This window comes from Cavia porcellus, unplaced genomic scaffold (assembly GCF_034190915.1).
Source record: "Cavia porcellus strain 051 isolate PalLab524CR breed Dunkin Hartley unplaced genomic scaffold, mCavPor4.1 scaffold_18, whole genome shotgun sequence".
NCBI classification, from domain to species: Eukaryota; Metazoa; Chordata; class Mammalia; order Rodentia; family Caviidae; genus Cavia; species Cavia porcellus.
The window spans coordinates 65,176,008-65,200,501 of record NW_026947501.1 but is presented as its reverse complement, the minus strand read 5'-3'; the positions used below and the strand labels follow the sequence as shown (position 1 = coordinate 65,200,501).

Below are 24,494 nucleotides of genomic sequence, written 5' to 3'. Positions count from 1 at the left end.
CCAAGTGTATTTATTTGTTCACAGATGTGATTCAGTTCTGTTATTTCTTTGCTGATTTTCTATCTAGTTGATTTGTCTCACTGTGAGAATGAGATGTGGAGGTCCTCCATTACAATTGTATTATTGCTTATTTGATTTTTCATTTCTGTTGATATTTTTTTTGTATAGCTAGGTACTTCCAAATTTGGTGCATAGATACTTTTTTTTTTTTTTAATTTAAGAGGAAAAAGAGAAAAACACAAAACAAACCAAAGCGGTGTAAGGGTACACGTAATACAGAACTACAAAAAAACAACAACAACAACAACAACAACAACAAAAAAAAACATAACAGTAAGAAATCACCTGTTAGTAGATTACATATTATCATCTTGAAAATAGTTCCTCAAATCACAGTATCAAAGAATACAAGGTGAACATTCAAATAGGGAGACTGCAAACAGCTGTGTTCAATGATCCAAAAACATTGATATAGTCAGCTATTTAATACCCCTAAACACACTTGCTGTTATATCCATTAGAGCTCTTTTTCTTTTTTTTTTCCCTCTCTTTTTTACAACAAAATTTACACATTTTGGATTTTATTACTCCTTAGTGCTTATTACTTTTTTGGGGGGGGGAGAGAATACAGTCAAATATGGCAAAACAAAGCTGTCAGTCAATACCAAGGATAGACATAGCACATGGTGTAGAACAGAGTACAAGTTTATCAACAATGGTTATCAACGTTGTCCCTTGTTTCCTTAAAAAGAATTGTCTATCTCATTAGATATTATAAAGTTGGACAAAACAGTAGAGAACAAGACCAATAAAACTTAGGCATTGTAAACATTACAGGACTTCCAGAGAAGACAATAGTCAAACCAGAATGGGTATCTTAGTGAATCTTATTGTCTTCAAAGTAGTTGCTTATGTCTTCAAACTTGATACTATCATATTGAATGGAACAGAGTCTAATCAGTCAAAACAAGATCATGGGAGTACTACAGGACTTCAAAACAAGTTAATAGGAAATCAAAAAGAGTTACTATTTATATATCCTAATTTTTTTAATTTTTTCTTTAATTAAGACAAACATAAGAAATGACTAAATAATTTTTTTAAAACAATAAGGGGGAGATTGAGATAAAACAGGACATAACAATATAACAATAGAGGTCACAGCATGACTCTTTCAACAACCTAGTACTTCACCACCATATAACCTGACTTAATAGTAGTTACCATAGTGTCTTTTTCCTTGAAATATTTGGATAAAATTTCATATACTCTAGCTTCAAATATTTTCATATCAAGAAGGCCAGAATAAAGCCTTTCTAATTAATGAGTGAAAACTTTATAAGGCTTCAAGGCCACCTAATGGGGAATCATGATTACCACATATTTTTATATATTTGAATCATTACTTACATTAGGGAAACTATTCGGTATTCACACATGTGAGATTGATTTATTTCACTTATGAGTATGGTCTCAAGCTGCGCCCATTTATTGATAAATATCTCAATGTGATCCTTCTTTATAGCTGAATAATACTCCATTGTATAGAAATACCACAACTTTTTTATCCATTCCTCAGTTGATGGACACTTGGGTTGTTTCCAAGATCTGGCGATTACAAATTGTGCTGCTATAAACATAGGTGCACATATATCACTGTGATATGATGCTTTCAGTTCTTCTGGGAATGGTGCATAGATACTTAAGATTGTTATCTCTTCCTTTTGAAGTTTCCCCCTAAACTAGTATGTAGTTACCTTCTTTATCTGTTTTGCTCATTCTTGTTTTGAATTTCACATTGTCTGCAAACAGAATAGCTATCCATACTTCTTTGGTGGGGGAGGATTCTTGTTGCATGAAGTATTGTTTTCTATCCTTTGACTCTCAGTCTGAGTTTTCTTTTGTGTTAGATGGATTTTTTTGTATACAGCATATGGTTGAATGTTGTTTCTTGATCTATTCTGCCAGTCTATTTCTTTTAATTGGTGAATTGAGGCCACTTATATTAATGGTTATAAGTGATATATATTGATTTATTTTTGACATGTTATCATTCTGCTGTGGCTTCTTTACCTTGCAACTCTGTTTGTTTTCCTTGCTCAGTGGTGTTTTCATATGTCTATCCAGAATGTCTATCAGTATTCTTTGCAGGGTTGGTTTGGTGGTCATGAAGTTCTTCACCTGTTCTTTGTCTTAGAAATATCTTATTTCTTCATCCATTTTGAAGGATAGTTTTGCAGGGTAAATCAATATGGGTTGAAAGTTGTTTTCTTTTAAGATCAGAAATACTTCACCCCATGCTCTTCTTGATTTCATTGTGTTAAGAAATTTGCTGTGATTCTGATAGGCTTTTCTTTATAGGTATGTGTCTCTTCTCTCTAACAGCTTTTCATATTCTGTTCTTATGTTGGATTTCTAGGATGTTGATCATTGTGTGTTTGGGTGTGGTTTTATTTTGGTTATGGATATTTGGAGTTCTATATGCTTCACTGATCTACATATCAGTTTCCATTCTCATGTTGAAAATTTTCAGCTATTCTATAGCCTCATATCATTTGTGTTGTCACTTTCTTTTTCATTTATATTTATCCGTCGTATGTTGTTCTTTGCATCATCTTGCAGCTGTTGAATTATTTCCTGATTCCTTGTTATGTTTGAAAGATCTTTCCTTTACTGTTCACTAGCTGCAGTCTTGTCTTTGAGGTCTAAAAGTCTATCTTCACTTTCATTGAGGTGGTTTTGCCGACCTTCAATGACAATTTTGATTTCCTGTGTATCTCTTTGAATCTGTTTCATGCATTCTGTTTGTTTCTTATATTGTTCATTCAAGGTTTCCATCTTTTTGCATTATTCCTTTACTTTTTTTAACTATGTCTTCTTTAGATGTGTTCAGCATTTCTTTCATTACATTCATCATTTCTTCTTTACCTGGGAGATTACTTCTGATATGAGTTCTTTTATAGTTTCCCAAAGTTGTTTCTTTACTTCAGTTGCTATTATTTAAGGAATTTTGAATGTTTGGCTTACATTTTCTTCTATGTCCATGTATCCTAGGCGTGCCTGGGATAGGCTTCAGGTTTTTCAAGGTAGGTTTTGATGATCTTCTGAATTTCTGCAGGATCTGTAGTGACTTCAACCTTTCATTTCTTTCTGAAAGAGTTTGAGTTTTTTTGATAAAATTGGCTAGGAGTTATCAATTTTATGTATTCTTTCAAAGAACCAACTTTATGATTCATTAATTCTTTGTATTTTTTCCTTAGTCTCAGTTGCACTAATTTCTTCCCTGATCTTTATAATTTCCTCTCTTTGGGCTTTAGACCTGACTTGTTCTTCCTTTTATAGAAGTTTGAGGTGTAGCATTAGGTTGTTTATTATTCAGTTTTCCTCATGTAAGAATCCACTTCTATGAATTTCCTTCTGAGGACTGCTTTTGTTGTGTCTCATAAGTTCTGGTAGTTGTATTTACATTTTCATTTGATTGTGTATATTGTTTAATTTGTTCTTTAATTTCATCACTAACCCATTAGTTGTTCAGTAAGGTGATATTTAATTTGCATATGTTCATGGAGCTTTTGCAGTTTCTTTTGTCATTAATTTCCAATTACATTGTATTATGAACAGATAATATACATAGGCTATTTCCTACTTCTTTGTATTTACTTAAGCATGTTCTGCCCACTAGTAAATGATCTATTTTAGAGAACATCCCAGGTGCACTCACTAGGAGAAAGTGTATTTTGACATTGGGTGGAACACCGTGTTGCATCAACCAAGTCCAGTTTTTCACAAATTTGATTCAGTTCTGTTATTTCTTTGCTTATTTTATGTGCAGTTGATTTGTCTCATTGTGAGAATGAGATGTTAAGGTCCTCCATTATAATTGTATTATTGCTTATTTGATTTTTCATGTCTATTAATATTTGTCTTAGTTGGGTGCTCCCATATTTGGTGCACATTTATGACTGTTTTCTTCCTCTTGAATTTTTCCCATAACAAGTATGTAGTGACCTTTTAAAAAAATCTCTTTTAATCATTTCAGAAATTTTAGTGTGTTATTTCCAAATTCATCCCTGTCCCTGTTTGCTGGACTTGATCTGGATGGACTGGAAGTTTGAGAATGTATTTTGTTGTTTCATTTTGGCATTTCCCTTTGTTCCTCTGAATCAGCTGGATGCCAAATCCTAGTTGCTTCCTGCTTTGGTGGCCCACCTGGTGTGCACTCCCAGTCCCTGTGGGCTTCAGAAATGATTCCAGTGTGGTGGATTTCTGATTGCTGCTTCCTAGTCCCCATGAGCCTCACCTACTGCTGTATTGTGTGGGTAGATAACTGGGTGCAGTCTCTGTGGGCCTCACTGAGGGTTTGTAGATAACTGGGGGTCACTGGGCACAGACTCTAAGTCCTTGTGGGCCTCAGAAATGGTTCACAGATATGGATAGGTCATTGGGAGCAGACTCCAAGTCCATGTGGGCCTCACTGAGAGTTCCCAAATGACCATGTGTTGTTGTGTGTGGACTCCTGTCTCCACAGGCCTCAGAAATGGTTCCTAGGTGTGGATGGGTAACTGAGGGGGACTCCCAGTCACCAAAACCCCCACCAAGGTTTCCTGGGTGACTTGGGGTTGCTGGGCATGGACTCTTAGTCCCTGCAGGTCTCAGAGATGATTTCTAAGTGTGGAAAGGTTGCTGTGGGGGAAGAGACTGGATTTTATTTCTTGATCTATAGTGTAGTCTGTTTCTTTAAATTGGTGAATTGAGGCCATTTACATTGATGGTTGCAACTGACATGTATCTACTTACCTTTGCCATGTTACTTTGCTGTTGTTGGTTCTCTGCTTTCCCCCTCTGTTTTACTGCTTGCCCTGCTTGGTGTTTCTTTCTGTTGTTGTTCTTGGCATTGTGGTCAGCTTTATTTCTGTCTAGAATATATTTTAGTATCCTTTGTAGTGTTGATTTGGTAGACATGGATTTCCTCAGTTGCTCTTTGTTGTGGATGTACCTTATTTCTTCATCGGTTTTGAAAGATAGCTTAGCAGTGTACTTCAATCTGGGTTGGAAATTGTTTTCTTTCATCATTTTAAATAGTTCACTCCAAGTTCTTCTTGACTTGAGGGTTTGTGTTGAGAAGTCTGCCATGATTCTGATAGACTTACCTTTTTGGTGATCTGTTTCTTTTCTCTAATATTTCATATTTTGTCTTGTACTGAATTTCTAGGATCTTGATTATTATATGTATAAATTTATTTTGGTTGTGGATAATTGGATTTCTATGTTCCCACCTATCCATAGGTCAGATTCTTTTCCCATGCTTGAGAAATTTTCTGTTGTTACTTCTGCAACTAGTTTTTTTTTTAAATGCCTGTACTGACACTTTTTTTTCATTGACACCAATAATTCTTATAATTTTTTTTTTTGGTGTCATCTTGCAGCCATTGAATTGTTATTTCCTGGTCCTTTGTTATTTTCAGGAGATCTCTTCTTTCATGATTGCTAGTGAAGAACCTATCATCAAGCTCTGAAAGTCTGTCTTCAGTTTTGTTCAAGTGGTTTTGCCAGCTTTCAGTGGAATTTTTAATGTCCTGGATATCTGTTTGAGTCTGTTTCATGCATTCTGTTTCTTTTCTACATTGATCACTCATGGTATGCATCCTCTTTCTATCACCATCTATTTTATTTTTATTTCTTTGGTACCAAGGATTGAACTCATCACCCTGGGCTTGCCAGTTAGGTGCTCCCATGGCTAATCTAACTACCTAGCCATTTGTTTTCTTTAAATCTATCTGTATTCTAGATTTGCTGAGTAATGCTTTTATAAATGTTGACATTTGTTTTTTCTTGCCTGAGAGATTATTTTTGATGTGATTTCCTCTATAGCCTCATGGATTTGTTTGTTTACTTCAGTAGCTATTATTTCAGAAATGTTAGTTGTGTATCTTCCATTTCCCCCAATCTCATTGTTTCCTGGAGCTATTCTGTGTGAGTTGGATACCCGAGGATGCATTTTGCTTCTTTATCTTGTCATCTTCTATTTTGAAAGTTTTTATTTTATTTTCTGTGATGATTTTTGTAATAGATACCTTTATTACTACTATCATGGCCTTTATAGGTAAGGTTTGTTCTTTAGGGGTATCTTCTGTGTATATGATGTTCTTGGTTTGAAGAGCCTACTTTTCCAATTAAGTAAAGGTAAGATATTGGTATCTGTTTGTCTCAGTGCCCAGTCCTTTGGTGTTGAGGTGTAGTGAGGTTATTACTCCAGAATTTTCTTGTATTATTACAGAAGTGAGAACAACTGATTAAAACAAGTATGATATCCTATTTAAGTAGTATAATTAGCAATAACAAGAACATCAAGCACAGTTTAGAAACTGACAAACCGTGGTAACTATTAATTTTGTACCTTTAAGCATAGAAGCAAATTCTACAATTATGTCACAAAATGGATGGTAAATTAGGAGCTTGTATGCAAAATGTTTTCTCTTGGTAGAGTGGTTTTACCTTGTGGTAGGGAAATTTAAGAAGGACAGTTGGTAAAATAAAGATAACTGAAAAGAAAGAAGTCAGATTGGAGGGCAAAGGATGATCACACAAGCTTTGGGAAACTATAGACTGAGGCAGAAGAGAAAGAATAAAAGAGTAAACAAGGAATTATCTGAACTTGGTCTCTCAGTTTGGGGGATGGAATTAGTTTATTGTGGCCAGAGTTCTCCCTAGCTTTTTAAAAAGAGAAAAAAGAGAAGGAAAGAAAAAGAAAAAAGAAAGAGATAAGGTAAAGCCCCATCCACCTGATTCTAGTCTCTGTGTCTTTGTCCCCAAATATAACATGGGTTCACCTAAATTACCACATATTGGGTCATGTTGTTACTATTTCTTTTGAGAGTTTCACTTTGCTTGTCCTTCCTGTCCATCCTGTGCATGGTGGCTGGGGGTCTTATTGTGTGGCTGATGTTCCTGAGGATTCCACTCAGTTTACCTGAATTCCAGCAGCTTTAGTGAGCTCATCTCTGATCCTTCTTGCACTGTTCAGATGGATCCCACCAGCCACAGTTGGCGAAGCCAGTTTCTGGGCTTTCCTACAGTGGCTGTTGACATGGATCCCAGCAACGCACATCTCTCTCTAAAAGCAAACTATTTTACATGTTGATCCTTGCCTTTCTGCTCTTCTTCCCCACTATGACTAGAGTATTGGGACCTTCACCGAAAGCTCACGTCATGCTCTTGGACTTGTAAGTGTGAAGAACCATGAACTTCTTTTCTTTGTAAGTTACCCAGTCTGTAGTATTCTGCTATAAAAACAGAAAGAAAGAAAGAAAGAGAGAAAGAAAGAAAGAAAGAAAGAACTAAGACATGCATGTTATTATCAGTGTCTTCTAATCAAATGCAAAATAACAGCACTGCTAGGGTTTCCAGAGAGTGGCAGAACTTGAAAATGCAGGTTTTCATAATTTTTTCCTGATAGGCAACTTGATCTTAGAATTGAGAGGCAAGTCTGTGAGGAATTAGTTGGCTCTAAAGATGGGATTGAACTGTAAGATTTGGTACCTTGTGTAAAAAAAAGTTGTTCATACTTTGGGACTAGCTTCATCACCTTGGAGTTTTATGAAGTCCAGGGGACCGAAATAAAGAGATCCAGAGTGAATATAGATAGAGTGTGGGGTAAATTGTGTCCCCTTAGAAGATATGATGAGTCCTAATCCAAGTACATGTAAATGTAGCTTTATTTGGAAATAGGACATTTGCATCTGTGATTAGTCCAGAAGAGGTCCTACTAGGTTAGAGTTGCACTAAATACAATGACTAATGTTTTTGTCAGAAGCTGTTTGACGAGAGGGAAAACATTAGGTGGAGACTGAGCCAGAGATTTGAGCGATCTATTTATGTGCCAAAGAGTTCTAGGGAGAAGACAAGAGACAAATGTGGAATAGATTGTCCCTCTGAGCCTGAAGAAACTATCAAGTTTGCAGACACTTTGATTTTGCACCTGTAGCCTCCAGAATCATGAGACAATACATTTCTGTCATTTTAAACTACAAGGTTTTTGCAACTTTGCTCCAACGACTTGAGAAAACTAATACAGGTGGGATGGGATAGACATTCATGAAAATAATTGCTTTGGATGATGATAATTATGACTCAGAGAGAATAGAGGTGCAGCAAGTGTCTGGAAGCTTACAGCAAAGAGTAATTTCAGAGGACGATGGGAATTACAGTCTCAGAATCTCCATACAAATGTACAGCCTTTGAAATAAAAGAAACTAATGACACAAAGTGGTGGATGTGATATTTTAAATTCACCAAGAATTGGATTGGGATGCAGCACTGGTATGAACTAAAATAAAAGGAAGACAGCCTTTACCTTCACAGCTTCTGCCTCTGTAGATTCAACCCACCATGGATCAAAAATACTGCAAAACATTCTGTATGTTACAAGTATGTTCATACATTTGGCTTTAGCTTTCTAAATAACACATCAGAACAGCTATTTGCATAGCATGTATGCTGAACTGGTTATTTAAGTAATCTAGAGATGATTTTTTTTATTTTGAAGAGAATAAAACCAAATGAGACAAAACAAAATAGAGTCAATCAACACAAAAAGATCAACATGGTACATGACTTAAAAACAAAATATAAGGACATCAATAATGGCTACCATAGAGATGACTTAAAAGATGCAGGAGGATGTGAGTAGGTTATATGCAAATACTATGCCATTTTATGTAAAGGACTTGATATTGTGGATTTCAGTCGTGGAGAGGTACTTGAAACATTCTCCTGAGGATACTGAAAGACCATGTTCACCCATTACATAAAGTGGCATATTGTATAGAAAAAGTCCGAGGAAGCCAGAAATCCTGGGTTTAGGGTGAAGATATAAACAACGATACATGGAGTGATACTCTTTTTTGTTTTGTTCTTGTTTTTGGTATGAAGGATTAAGTCCAGAGCATTTGCACTGACCTATACCTCCAGGCCATTTTTAGTTTTTATTTCTTTTTTTAATGAGAGACAGCAGCTCACTAAGTAGCCCAGGAGGAACATGGATTTGTACTTCAGCCTCCCAAACTACTGCGATTACCACCAAACCTCATAGGAGCAACATTCTTAAAAGCATACTAAGGGCTCTGAGAACCTCCAGGTAGACTAGGCCACAGACTGGGTCATAGTCAAAATGTTAGGGTAGAGGGCTTTAGTCATCTCTACAGAAGTGCGGTGGGGCCTATCTGGCTGAAATCAAGAAATTGTGACATTTTTACATGGTTTTACTGACAGTTTAGCTTACAAAGGGCAATGACTAAAGAATTTTCATTGTGACCTTAATTATGAGCTGCTAATTGCTTGGTAAAGTGGAAATGACAAGAATCTTAAGATAAAACCAGATGGGATTTCTCTTTTTAGAGTGACCAAGGCTTCATGCAGTTTATGAATGAGAAGTAAAGGAAAACAGAATTGTGCAACAGATTAAAAAGCTTAAAGAGCATCCTTTTTGTAGATGTATCTGTGAGTGTGATTTTTTTTTTTTAAATCAGGAACTGAATTCAAGACCTCATGATTGCTAGGTAGGCACCAGGCTGCTGAGCTGTATCCCTGGCCTTTGCGTGTGATTTGTTGTTGCTGTTGTTTGAGATAGGATCTCATTCTGTAGTCCAGGCTGGCCTTGAACTCATTAGTAGCCCAGGCTGGCCGCAAACTTGGTGATGATCCTCCTGTCTCAGTCTCTCAAGTGCTAGGATTACAGGCATGCACCACTATGCCCAGCCTCTTGTGTAGTTTTTATTGGTGAATGATACAACATTCTATAGGCTTTTCTTCTTTTACTCCCTTCCCCCTGAATGCCGCATAATTCTAACTTTTAAGCCAATTATTAAAGATGTTAAATGCTGCATTTGAAAACTGAAATTTGCTAGTGCTATTGTTGCCTAAGGGTGAAAATGGGGTTCAGCTAGGGCCCCATAAACTCACTTGTATGCTGCACAGAGGTGGTGAGCACTCTTGCGGTTTTCTGGAAGGACTCATGGTATCACTAAGGACGCTGGCAGGATGTGCTTTTAATCTGTCCAGTATAGATGGCTGTTTGCTTTGATTCCCCAGTATTAATTTAGACTGTTAAACATTGCTAGATAAATCTTATAATATTTTGCTAGCACTGTGGTGTGAAATGAAAATAATGGTATCATTTGTATATGTTGAAACTATAGTTTTCCAAAAATTACATCTTTGGTTATGCACTCTTATGTATAATAATTTGAAATAGTGACTTTCTATGGTAAAGCAAAGGTATGCAGTGCTTATACCCTCACCAAATACACTGTATTTTACAATGAGCAGTGTGGATCATGGTCTTGTGTAAACTATTTAAGTCCCTCTTTCGTCTATGAACTGGTATAACAAGACCCACCTCAGTGAAGATTGCATGGCATCATGTATGCATATTGTTTGAACAGTAATGTAAAATATTGAGGATTTTACAATGTAAGTTTTTCTAAAATGTCAAATAACATTTGAATTAAAATGAAAGAAAACCCTTTCATGTATTGTTTTTTAATAAATGGAAACCATATGTAGGCTATTTTAGCTATCTAGGCTATTTTAGTTATCTGAGGCTATTTTAACAAATGTTTTAGAACTTTAAATGCATGTATGTACTGTGCTCACCGACAATAAAATGGTGACAGTGTTATTTACTGCACTCTGTGAGCATACGGGTGAAATTTCTGTACAACTTGTGTCTTGTTTTACACACCTCAAAGGAAGTGTTCTATAAAAGAAGAAAAGCATTCAAAACATTCAGATGTGTATCATTCGTGAAAGTCTCTAAGTGTTTATGAGGCAAAGTAGACAGTACTTTGCACAAATTCAAACTATTCCACTAGTGGAAACCTTAGAAAAAGGGCTTTGAATCCAGGGCTCTGTTTGAATCAAGATCCATTAATATATTATGTTAACAGATGTGCCATTGGTGCAATTGGATTTTCAAAGAAATGGCTAGTTTGTATTTTGAAATGAGCAGCTTATGTTATGCTTGAAAAGGAAGACAGTGGTGAATTTAGGAGAAAATATTTTCCTAATGGTTACGTATTAATGGTGGTCAAAGATAATAATGACTGTCAACTAGTCAGCACCAACCACTTCCGACACATATGACCTAGATATGGTCCTTTGATCTTCCCTTAGAGCTGCCTCGTTTTTTTTTTTTTTTTTTTTTTTTTTTTTGCTTAAATTTCAGGTGTGGCAAGAGTCTCGCCTTCTCCATATGTGGCCCATGAGTTACCATGAACAGCGATTTTATCACTTTGTCTTTCTTTCAAAAAAAGGTAAAGTGAGTTATTTGGTGCCATCTATGAAATATGTGGAGGATTAGGAGCAGGGAACTCCAAATTCTGTGGAAATAAGTGAAGACCAAACAAATAAGAACAAGCAGGGTCTGTTACTGAGAGTTTGCTGCAGCAAGGAAATCCACCACTGTCATTTGTGTTTTGACAGAATCAACAGCAGGTAAAGTGGGGAGCCCAAATATGTAGCAGGGAAAGGAGGGGAAGGTTTCCAGTGTGCTTATGTTGGGGCTCACAAGCCTGAGGAACCTGAAAGCAGCTAACTAGAAGCAGGGCATCCTATGGAGCTAGTTGGAGATATACAACTCATGGGCTTTAGTTGGCCCTCTGTTGGGACCAGAGACAAAAAATAAGAAAGCTGTCATTATTAATTATGTTCTGGTTGTTTTGGGGTGATTGTTATAGGAGTTATTGTTTGGTTTCCTGAACCACCTGCTAGCCCATGGGGAATAATGCTAATTTTGGCATAAAGGCTTGTTGTGGGTGTAAAATACCCACACTTATTCTTTAGAATATTTCTATTGATGAAATTTTAATTTTATGAGCTTTATTATAGTAAGTTATGAGTATTTAACAGGAGAAAATATAAAAAATATTTAATTTTTAATATTTAATAAGTGTTTATTAAAAAAGCATCAGCATTTTCAACATCAACTGTTTTCTGGTTTACAAAGTCAAAAAAACAACAGAAATTTCCTATATGAACTACAATGAAAATACAAATAGCATTCTACAAAAGAAACCTTACTTCAATTATCACACCTAAGGCAGTCTTCACACATGACATCAGTATATTTCATACAGATGTGTTGCTTACACTGACAGCACATGTGTTTTGCTTTCCTGGCCTTTTTTGTAGATATACTTGACATTGACTGGTCTTGCTGTTTGCTCAGGAGGTTCTTATTATATTATATTATGTGTAGTTAACAGGAACAAAAAATATTCATAAATTATTAAATTCTTAATATGTAGTACACTTTTAGAATAAACAACATTTTCACATTAACTGTGTTCTTGCTTACAAAACCTAAAAGATAATATCAGAAATAAGTTCCTATATGAACTAAAGTGAAAATATCAATGAAAGTCTGTAAAAAGTCTTTCTTTCAATTTTCTTTACACATTACAACTGTATGCTTCATGCACACATCTCCCTTACACAGAGTACTTAGCTGTCTCTTCCTGCATGGCAAACCATTCTTGTCAACTCTGTTGTTTTTCTGTTTTGTCAGAAGTTTTCTACCATATTATATAATGTGCACTTAGCGGGCACAAATTTTTGCATTTGCCGTGCGCAGAAACATTCTGCTTTTCCTTTGCTGTAAATGATTGCTTATGAGCTCCAATCCCTATCCACTAAGAAAATTTCTCTGTGATACTTGCACTTGTTATTTCTTTTTTTAATAAACCATCAAACCATTTGAACCACACATGTAGGATCAAGGAAAATACAACCCTTGGCCAATTCTTTGTGTTTCAAGTGACATCATAGTTGCGGCATAAAATAATTAACATCTTTTCCATCTTTGGTTTTGGGTTACCATAGTTCAGCCAAAAGAGGTGTCATAATTAATACATTTTTAAGTATGGCTATTGGTACATGTAGAGCATTTTACCTGCATTTCGGCATTTGTATAACATGTTGTAGCATTTCACCTGTTACAAACAATCTCCAACACTGAATCATCTCTGCTAAGTTCCTCATTATGTTTTAAGACATAGTTCTAACTTTGGACCATTCCATTTGGTTGAATGACCATCTTGTACTATTTTGGCTAGTCAAATATGTACTTAACAACTGTGTTCTCCAGCGTCTGAAAGCCCTGCATTCTCTTTGTCTATATTGGTTAACTCTTACTCTGTTTCACTGTCACAGAAACTTTGGCTCATATGACCAACATCAAAGTCATTATCATCTTCATCACCCATGCATGAGCAATCTGATGATTCACTTTCAACCTCCTCTAAAACTTGCAAATCTGGTTTTTCAGGGCTATTTCTACCAGAAAATACAGAAATGATCTTTTTAAAAACAAGTCCTAGATAGACAAAGATTTAACAATGAGTATTTTATAGATTAAACTCACCCATTGCTGCTTTGGAGCTCCCTTACAAAATGGGTGAAAACCCAGATGGTTTTTTGCTCTCCCTCCACAAGGTGCTATGAGGTACATCCACATTCCATTATGGTACAGTACATGTTTACATAACAGAAGAGTGGTCTGGGTGTATTTTAACCCCAGTAATGCTCAGATAAACATGCAAAACCTGTTAGATGGAGCATTATGTGAGTAAAAGTCCCAGTTTGACACTTTTGCACAGGTACATACAACTTGCCATTCATTTTACCAAGTGAGTAAACACATAGATTGCTTCCTGCATTCCCCGGGTACAGCTACTGAGACACACAGCTGGTTATGATTATGCTACAATATGAACAGTAGAAAAGTATGCAATGAGTTGTTGTAGTCCAATGTTATGCCTTATGCGTTGGAGATAGTTGTTTGACTCCTAGAACTCTGAATAACAGTAGGAGGCTGATTTTTAGCCTGATTCTACAGATAACAGAGTGTTTCTCTGGACTGGTTGCTGCAGATTATGTCTCAGAGTTCTTATGGTCCATGTGATTTATTTGTAGATATAATGTCTGTTAATCTATCTATCTTCTTTCTGGATCAGGGCTCAGCAAATTTTCTGTAAAGAGCCAGATATAAGACTTTTTTTTAGCTTTGTGAGCTATATAGTTTCTCCTGCAGTTACTGAACTCTGAGATTTTAGCACAAAATCAACCACACACAGCAGGTAAACTCATGGATTTTGCTGTGTTTCAATAAAACTCCCTTTTCAAAACCAAGCAACAGGGTCATTTTGGACCTGTGGCTCTCTTACACTGGCCCTGGTTCTAGAGTGAAAAATTTGCACAAATCAAGAAATATGCAAATAACAGCTTTCCCCTGTATTTTGACTCATTCCCTTTCAACCTGCTTAATGCTGGAGGAGCTATGATCTTTGTGGTCTAGTTTCTGAGTGGTATCACTTGCAGTAAGCACAGTTCTATAACTGAAAAATTTAAAAATTCCATTATTCTTCCTTTTTTGGGTCAAATGCTATTTTATGCCATCTATTTAATAGCTGAAAAGATAGTTCTTATCTTACTGCTTTCCTTTAGTTTCATTCCTTAATTTTTCTATTCTTCCATGTTTTTTTTATCTTGAAAAGAACAAAACCAAATGAGATAAAACAAAATGGAATCAGTCAAAACAAAAGGATCAACATGGTACATGCTATTTTTCTGCCATTGGTTGCCTGGTACATGGTACATGGTACATGGTACATGGTAAAATAAAGGAGATCAATAATGGCTACGATAATGCTTCATGTTATCTTAAAAAGAATTGCCCATATCACCAGGCAAAATAAAATCAAACAAAATAGTCCAGAACAAAACCAATAAAAACAAAACAATGGAGATACCATAGGACTTCAAAAGAAGATAATAGTCAAACCACAGTGGATATCATAGTGCATCTTACTGTCTTCAAAGTAGTTGCCTATACTATCAGACGATACAATAAAAAAAACCAGAATCTAATAAAATCAGTCAAAACAAAACAATGAAAGCAACACAGGGCTTCAAATCAAGCTAATAGGAAATAAAAAATGGTTACTATACTATAACCTGTTATCCTTGGAATAGCTGTCCATGCCATCAAATGTAATACAAGTAGACAAACAAACAGAATAAAACCAAAGTAAACCAAATAATGAAAACAATATGGGTTTCAAATCATGAAAATAGATTAACAATGACCAGTGCCTTCCTTTTTTAGACAATTCCTCCCCTTTCACTTTCACAGGATGTATTATGCATTTGGATCCTACTAACTCCTTTAGTTTTTATATTAGGGAGACAGTCCGCTATCTACCTAACTGACTTGCTGAAACTGTTTTACCCTGAGCATGATCTCAAATTGTATCCATTTACCTACAAAAGTCTCAAGATTTTCTTTCTTTATAGGTGAGTAGTTTTCTGTTGTATAAAAGTGTCATGGCTTTCTAACCAATTTACAGCTGCTGGGCAAGCTACCCCCACTGTTTTTTAGTTCCCTGTCACATAAAGCATTGTCTTCCTCTCCTTTGACTTTCAGTCTATAAACCCCCTTTTGGATTAAATGTATTTCTTATATAAAGCATATTGATGGATCCTGTCTCCTGATCCACTGTGGCTATGTTTTTTCCCCTGCCATTTATATTAGTGGTTATGACCAACCTTCTCTGCCTTCTGTCTGACATGCTATTTTTCTGCCACTGGTTGCCTTCTTTCCCCTTCATTCCACTGTCTGACCCTTTCAGTGAGCCTCCACTGCTGCTATTCTTGAAACCATGGTATTTTCTTTTACTCTCTAGAATGTCCTTCACTATTTTTTGTAGGGTTGGTTTGGTGGTCATGAATTTCTTCAGTTCTTTGTCATGAAAGTATCTTGTTTTGCCATTAATTTTGAAAGATAGTTTTTCAAGATACATCAATCTGGTTTGGAGATTATTTTCTTTCAGGGCTTAGAATACTTCATTCCAAGTTCTTCTTGATTTGATGGTTTGTGTCAAGAACTCATGATTCTGATGGGTTTTCCTTTACAGGTGATCTGTTTCTTTTCTCTGACTGCTTTTAATATTTGTGTTTGTGATGAATTCTGAGATTTTGATTATTATATGTTTAGATGTAGATTTATTTTGGTTATAGCTGGCTGGAGTTCTGTATGCCTCACTTATCTGAATATCATTTCCTTTTCCTATGCTTGTGAAGTTTTCTTTATTTCTGTAAATAGCCTTTGTATTTCATTTGTGTTTACAGCTGTTTTTTCACTCACATTTTTTATTCTTAAATTATATTCTTTCATGTCATCTTCCAACCTTTGTATTGTTGCTTTCTGGTTCCTTAATTTTTGAGAGATCTTTCCTTTCATGATTGCAAGCTGCTAACCTGTCTTCAAGTTTTAATAGTTATCTAGTTTCTTTCAATCTGTTTTGCCAGCTTTCAGTGGAGTTTTTAATTTCCTGGTAATCTCTTTGGATCTCTTTCATGTATTCTAAGTCTTTTTAATATTCCTCATTGAAGGTTTGCCTCATTTTCCTATGCTCCTCTATTCTTCCATCTGTGTCTTCTTTAGAGGTGCTTAGCATTCTTTAACTATATTTCTCATTTCTTTTTTTATCTGAGATAGTATCTCTGTCATAATTTCTTTTATAGCTTCTTGAAGTTATTTATTTCAGTTGTTGTTGCTTCAGAAACTTCAGGTGTGCAATTCCTGATGTCTTCTGTGTAAACACAGACAGTGTTCACTGGACCAGTACTGCTTGGGTTGGAGGCCAGGGACTGCCTTTTGTTTCTTCCTCTTGTCACACTCCTGGTTTCTTCTGGACATGTGGGTCTTGGTGTCCCTGGTACTTCCTGTGCTGGCTACATTTTTTCTGAAGTGAGACTCTTTCTCTTTCTAGCCCATGTTGATATGTGATATCTGATGTGACCACTGGGTGCACTGGTATAGGCTGTTTGCTGCTTTTCCCAGCCAGCTTTGGCTTACCAGTGGCTGCTGGAGTGCAAGCAGGGGTGGGGAAAGCTGTTGCCTCCCTCCCAGGCTGGTTAACAGCAGGGAGCCCTTACCAGACACAAATACATGCAGGGGGCAGAGCTGGTTGGGGATAGCTTTAAGGAAACCTCAGTGATGGCTTTTGGAATGTGCACAGGGTTGGAACTCAGTCCAACCAATTTCTACCAGTCTGCACTGAGCTAGGAGTGGCTGAATGAAGCAAGCTGCAGTTCTGCCTCTGGGCTTATCCTGCCCTACTCTAAAATGGCCCCTGGCCAATTATCCACTCCTGTGGGAGGACTGAGTCCTCTACATTCACTGCCAGCCAGTACAGTTCTCTAGTCGGCTGCTCCCCTCTAGCACTGGGTCTCCCCACAGAGGCCTTTGGGCTTGCCATCACCACCTTCACTCTGACCCTGCATCCCCAGGTTTCAACAGCTTTTCCTGCCTGGTGGTTCTGGCTCTGGGTACTGCCGGCTACTATCTTCTTCTGTTTAAGTTTTTCTTTTTTAAATTCTCGCTGTGGGCTTCAATTCTCACTTTAGTTTTTTCCTGGGTTGGGGAGACTCACTTCTGTCTTTCTTGTCTTCCTTGCAATGCTACATTGCAGCATCTGGATTGTTTCTCTCAGAGAGGCTGCTTACTGTTCCACCATCTTCATGGACTCCCCATGCCGCCATTTTAGAGCCTCTTAGTTGTCAAAATGCTTCCTCCAAAACCCCTGTCTTACACAGTGAATCAGCACAATTTCTCCTTTGGCACAGGAGAAGAACAGCATTGTTAAATCGGTGAAGGTGCTCTGTCCTTAGCCTAAGCCCTTTATATTTGCGTGATGGCTGCCATAGTTCCAGTCACCACCCACAGATATAATAGTGTCCAGAGGGAGCAGGGGCCATTTCTTCCTTGTATCCTCTTAAGAGTGGAGAGTCTTCTCCGAGATGCTTCTGAGAGGACTTTCCTTGTTTATTGGCCTGGATGCATGGAACCTAAGCTAATATTGCTAAGGGTAATCGAACCACCCTGGCTGATTTAGATCAAGTAGGAGTTTCCAGCTGAGGCTGGGGATAGATAGATACTATCTTCACTGATGCACCTTGGTTTACAGAATGGGGAAGATGTGAATAAATGAACTCCAGGTTTGTCAGGAGGAAAGAAGGAACTGACATAAGGGATGCAACCTGTTGTATTGTCAGTAAGAGCAAAAGGGCAAGAAGAGCAATGGCCACCAGAAAGGCAGCAGGATTTGGTGGGGAACTCCTCTCTAGGCTTTGAACATTCCTTAGAGCAGAAGCAGTCAGGGATCTTCCTTCTTGTGGCAGAAACAGGCTTGGATTTGCTGCTGAGGACTTGGGTCTCCTGTCAACACATCAATTTTGAGGCAAAAGCAGATAACAGCAGCATTGCCAACTTGGAAGAGATGGCTTTTCTGTTCTGTAGCCCAGTTTGGATATCTTCCACTCTCCTCCAAACCTCACCCCTTGAGAACCTTGCATACTTCATGATGAAAGCTTTGAGCAGATGGGAATACTGGGCATGGGTTGTGGTTTAGTGTGTTCTGAGTCCATAGCTTTAGACTTGAGCATGGTACATATTAGTTACTTTATCAATAAAGAAAGACACTGTCCACCCTGCTAGCCTAGGAAGCTGTTGTGAGGATTAATGAATGAAATATTGTTAAGAACGTACTTGCACATGGGCACTAAATATTTGTTTTCCTTTGGATTAACCAAATCCATCTACTCATTGTTCTCTAAAGTCACTCATTTTGAAATATTTTTACCTTTACAGGCAGCTTCATGAACAGCTGTTCATCCTTTCTTTTTTCTACTCTGCCACTTCCTCCATCTGAAATGCTTTTGCCTTGTTTCCTTGGTTCTTATTTACTGTTGAGTTTGACTTTACCACAGACTTTTTTATGAGGGCCTCTCCTCTCACACAGATGTCAGCACGTCATTCTCTGAAGGATCCTGTAGAGTGGAGAACATTGTAATTTGCCCTCATTGTGTCAGAAGGAGTCTTGGAAGGTTAACACTGTCTGGGAGATAAGTGGATCACTGGAACTGTGGAATCAGAAGGCTGTCAGTGAAGGAGATGTCCAGGACCAAACAAAAGACAAATGTACACTGGCAGCCTTTGGCTAGAGTCCTGGTCTCTCACATGGTGTTTTTCTTGAGTTATATATGTTATTTAAGCATCATGTTTTTCATTTTTCAAGAGGAATCCACACCTATCCTTCTTCTTTTCTCTCTTCAATGAGAGTGTAAAACCTCACAAGTCAGAGACCATTCTTATTTTATTTATAAATTTGGCAATTACAGCCAGCTCATAGCAGCACAATAACCTGGCACAATAACCACTGGTTGAGAAATGATTGAGTATAAAATAAGAAAACATAGATGCTTAGGGTAAGATACAATACGAAGTATTATCCCTTCCCTTCCTGCATGAGCTTCTCATGGATCCCAATAGAGACTAATGATACCACTGATAAAGGCTGAGAGGTCACCTATTCTTTGGACTGTACACTATGAAACTGTTTTAATTAAAATCTGGAATGTGTGAGAGCAAGGGAAGACCTATCTTGTATCAGGCTGTACCTATGTATTTTGTCTTCAGGTTGTCCAATATCTAATGGCAAATGAGTAACATGCGTACCTCTCCCTGTCTCCTCTGCACTTAGGGCAGACATTGTTAATTGATATGACGCTTATGCACTGAGTTTGTACGTGGCTTCTGCATTCTTTTCAAACCACTTTTACAGGCAGCTAATACTAATTGCTTAGAACTGATACTTAAATTTAAGTCTATTTTCTATCCTTCTTAATCTTAATTCCAGTATAGTTCTTTTTTTTGTTTTTTTGTTTGTGAATTTTTCAGAAAGTCTCTGTCAGTGGAAACTCCATATTCTCCTGCTGTTAATCATGTCTTTGTTCTTTTTTGTTTTTTGGCCACTGAAATGTTCTTATATCTAATTCAATCTTTCCTGCAGAAAAAAATAGAGCCGTTCTTATTCTTCAACTGGAACAAGTATCTCAAAGAAATATGATTTACTTTTATGTCTACAAAATAAGAGAACTATCAAAGGAGAAATGAATCAGGCCAGCTCGGTGAGATTACTGTGGAATTTATTAGAACTAAACCCCTATGCATAGAAGGGCTGCACCTGGAACCCAAATTCACTTTCAGTGTACTGCTTTTGTTTCCGTCATAAATTTAGGCACACTTTAGAAAAAAATAATTTCAAGACTTTATATTTTCTAATTGATTTATTACCCTGGAATCAGTTCAGAATCACGGAACAGGAGTGATTAAAAAGCCAGGAGCACTGATTTACGATGAAAGCTTAGGGCTGAATAAGATCTGCACCTTTGTGAATCGGGGAGGCCCAGCCAGACGTCTTCACTGCTGGAACGACCTGGGGATGTGCAAGGGCCAAAGCACGAGACCCATTATTGCACTTGGCCATCAGATTTTTCAAAAGGGAAAGTTTATTTATTTATTTATTTATTTATTTATTTATTTTTAAATGAAAAAAATTCAGTCAGGCAGCTTGATTCTCATGGGTTAGTGGCTGTCCCTAAACACTGCATACTCAAGATTGCTGATGGACCAAGGCTGAGATAAGGAACTGGCAATACTTCTGCATTTATGGGAAAAAAAAAAAAAAAAAAAGAAAAAGAAGGCACCTTCCACCTTGCCCTTCCATTCTCCTCTCTCTAGCAGCCCATCTGTTTTAAATATATGATTTGGGGGAGATTTTCCTCTCTTTGTGTCTCTGGAAATAAATTGAAACTCAGCAACACTAAACATAAGAAATGTAACAATCTAATTCACTGTGGAGAATGCTTCTTGTCAAAAACATTGTGTCTGTGGATTACAAGCATGCACATAAGCACGCACACATGGGCATTTACATGATTAGTTCTTCCAGGTTTTGGGCTTAGCAAATCTTCTCAGATTCTTCAGAAAATGGGTAATAATAATACCAACAAAACGGCTTATATATTCTTTATGTTTTTTTAAAAATCCTTTGATTTTATTTGTATTATTCTAAGGATGTACATCTGTCAAATAAAGGTAAAAGCTATTTCTTTGCTTCATAGCATGCATTTAAAATGCATTCATACCCAAAGTGTTAAATGATTATTTATGATGCATTTCTTATTACTTAGTTGTTTAGGGGGAAAGAAATGCTTTAAAGAATTGGAGAGAATCATACTGAGTTGAAAGGTACTAATGCTGAGGATGGGAACCTCAGCCATCTCATATCACTGTATGGCTGGGTCCTCTCAGGGGTGAGGTGAGGGCAGGATGGATGCTCTTTGTCCTTCTCAGAGATAGCTCTAGGGGAAGTCAGTGACGCTAACCCAGGCGAAGCTGAATTTAAGAACACTGGAGAAAATAAAATTTTAAAATCTGGAAGCAGAGGGTTTGCAAAAGGAGTTGGTTTGATGAGTGAATTGAGTCAAAAGGATGGGCAGGTCCCAGGAGATCTTGAGGGGGCCTCACTTAGGGTCAGGGACAGAAGTAAACTCTTTGTATAGAGGACTTGAAGGTGGGGAAAGACAGGGCAGCGAATGATTCAGGGTCAAGCACTTGGTGCTGCCATGTGGCACAACCTCAGGCACTGTCATTCTTCTTGTTTTCAACAAGAACGGGGCCTCCTGGGATTGGGGACACTGAAGTGCTGAAAAGCATTTCATAAACACTTTCTGAGCTTCTGAGCTTTTCAGAAGTGCTCACAAAGAGTTTCTGATGGAGCAACATTTAAGTTAACCCACAATGATATAGAATTAACTAGAAGGTGGAATGAAGAAAACTCTAGGTCTGACAAAAGCAGCTGCAAAGGTAAGGGAGTCTACAAGGACACGACCTGCAGATGACAAGAGAGAGCATAGGGGACCGAGGTAGAAGTGTTGGGGGGGAGGGGGGCCTAGGCACTGATCTGCAGAGAGCCAGGAATCGTACACTGGACAATGGGCATCATTCTGCAGCATGTGGTACCACGGAAGAACAGATGGAGTTCCTCCATCAGAGAATGATGTGGAGACTGTGTTGTCAATAGCATGGAGAACAAAGGTAGACCAAGGAGGAACCCATTGAAATAACCTGGGCAAGGAGTAGTGAGGATTGGAGCAAAGCCACCCAGCAGGATGGAGAAGCAGCAGGGCCAGGACTTCACAACAGTTTCCCTCAGATTTCCTACGCCTGTGTCCTTCAGAGCAGTCAGGTTGGAATCTTTGAGAATCGTGTTGTTGAGGTCACTGCTTGCTGGCATGTGAAAACAGCCAGAAAGGATTTATTTTTAACTTGCTTAGGCATAGAGATTGAGAAATATCTAGAGCAATATAACCTGGCACATTTTTCATCATCTGGAAGAATAATTCTGCCTTGTTAATAGTAGGACCCATTTTCACATTGCTTTTTCTCCTTAGTAGTTTATTTTATTCCTATTTACTTAAAAGATGGATTTTGTATACATATGTTTAAGAGTTGAGAATATACTACAAAACAATTTTGGCATTCTACTTTCCCCCTTTAACCTTCCAAGTATTTTCCATTCATCAAAAATTCTTAGTAAACATAATTTTGAATGATTTCATAATTTCTTTTGTACTACTATATTTGTACCAGTTTATTTATTTATTTAATTTTAAAGAGAATAAAACAAGAGAACAGAACAAAGCAAATCATAACAGAACAATGCAAGCAACACAGCACTTCATAAGGCAATGAGACATCAGTAGTAAAGTAGAAATTTGATACCGAGATAGATATCAAGATAGAAATTTGGTACCGAGCAGTGGGGTCATTTGCTGTGACTATACCTGGCCATGTTTTTCAAGAGGCTTTGGAAATGGCTTGTGGGCGGAGTTTGGAAAGGTTTGGACATGTCACCTGGATGCATAGAGCTGGAGCAGCTTAGGCTGTTCTGTAGAGGAGATTCTGGCCAGAGCTCAGGAGACCAGAAGGCTGATGATAAAAAGCCTCTTGGTAAAGACCAGGCTTGGGAGGTTTCTGCTGGAAAGGACTGCATTGGTCGTTGGACTCCACATGATGTGTGTTATGGCTTAGCAGAAACTTTATCTGCATTTTGCTCCTGCCCAGAGACTTTGTCTGAGACTGAGACAAAGGGCAATGGACTGATTAATCTTGAAAAAGAAATTAAAAAGCAACTAAATGTTGAGGCTGTGGCATGGCTATTGTTGGCAGCTTTTAGCCAGCTTTATGTTTCAAATCAAAAGCAAAGAGCCCAGCAGGATAATTTACAATGCTGTGAGTTTGGCCTGAAGAAAAAGTCCAGGAAGGGTGTGGATTGTAAAGACAGAGTTGAGATTTTGATTCCTGAGGAGAAACAGAGAGATAAGAAAGATGGCCCTGGGGCATCCCAGGAAGCAAGTCCCCACCCTGTGCAGCCTCATAGCAAAGATGAAAAATTTTGCTCAGAGAAAAAAAATCTACAGAGTGCCATGCTCCAGAATGGCGACAGAGGCCACGTGAGGTTCCAGAATGGCGGCAACACAGAGAAGCTTTTCATCACAATCAGGTAGACAGAGCCCTGCGATCCAGGCAACTGACCCCTACAGCCAAGAGAGAGAAAAGCCTGGCTACTGCTTCAGCTAACAGCAAACCTTGGCGGCATCCACAAGGTGTTGATTTTAGGTGCAAGGAAAATGCACGAATTCTGAGGGTAAGACGGCTTCCACCTCGATTGCAAAGGGCCTGGGAGACCAAGCAGTGTGCCCCTGAGAGGGCAATTTGTGCAGATGTAATGGTGAAGCCGAAGGTGCAGTGGAGACCCCAGAAGTTTGGAAAAGCCAGGAATGTGGATGATCCAAGGGAAGCTGCAAAAAAGCGAGCAGAGAAGATTTAAGAGAAAAGCTGCGGGAGTTGAAATCACCAGAAGTGCCGTGGGGGTGGAATCACCTAAGCCTTTTGGAACTTGCAACCAGATTGCTTCAGATGCTGAGCTTGGAACTCTAGGACTTAATGTTCATCCTACTGGATGTTGGACTTGCTTTGATTCCAATGCTTTATATTCCCCTGTTTGTAACTTTTGGAATGGTAATGTTTATCTTGTGCCTTTGCATTTCAGAAAAGTTTAACTTTGTTTCTTTTGTACAGGGGCTTACAGTTAAGAGTTTGCCATAGATCTTGGAGGAGACTTGGGACTTGGACTTTTCAGCAATGTTGAAGCTGTTAGGACTTTGGCAACTCTTGGAGGTGGACTAAATGTGTTTTGTATAAAGGATGTACATGAGTCCTGGAGGCCAGGGGTGGAATGTCATGGTTTATGTTTGTGTCCCCCAGGACTCATGAGTTTGCATTGTTCATATGTGATGGTTCATTGTATAGTGCTTGGATTGATGGTGTCAGTGCTCCACCCACATAGGGGTGGAGCCAGGATGTGATGTAATGGCAGGAAGAAGGTGTGTTTTTCTCTTTGCTGGTTGGAGTTTGCTGTTCGCGGCCGCCATGAATTGCAGCCCAGTCATGCCTGCCTGTCTTGGAGCCAACTGAGTGTGGACTGAAACCTCCAAAAACTGTAAGAAATAAACCTTTCCTTTCCCAA

At 37.9% G+C, this 24,494-nt stretch overlaps 1 long non-coding RNA gene across 1 annotated transcript in view; it reads left to right on the top strand.

Moving 5' to 3' along the window:
- LOC134471398 (uncharacterized) overlaps window positions 1–24,494 on the top strand; it is a 66,790-nt gene extending 42,296 nt beyond the window's left edge. Inside the window, exon 2 of the long non-coding RNA XR_010040856.1 lies at window positions 1–24,494. This exon is cut by the window's left edge and continues 21,797 nt beyond it. This is a non-coding gene — a long non-coding RNA (uncharacterized LOC134471398).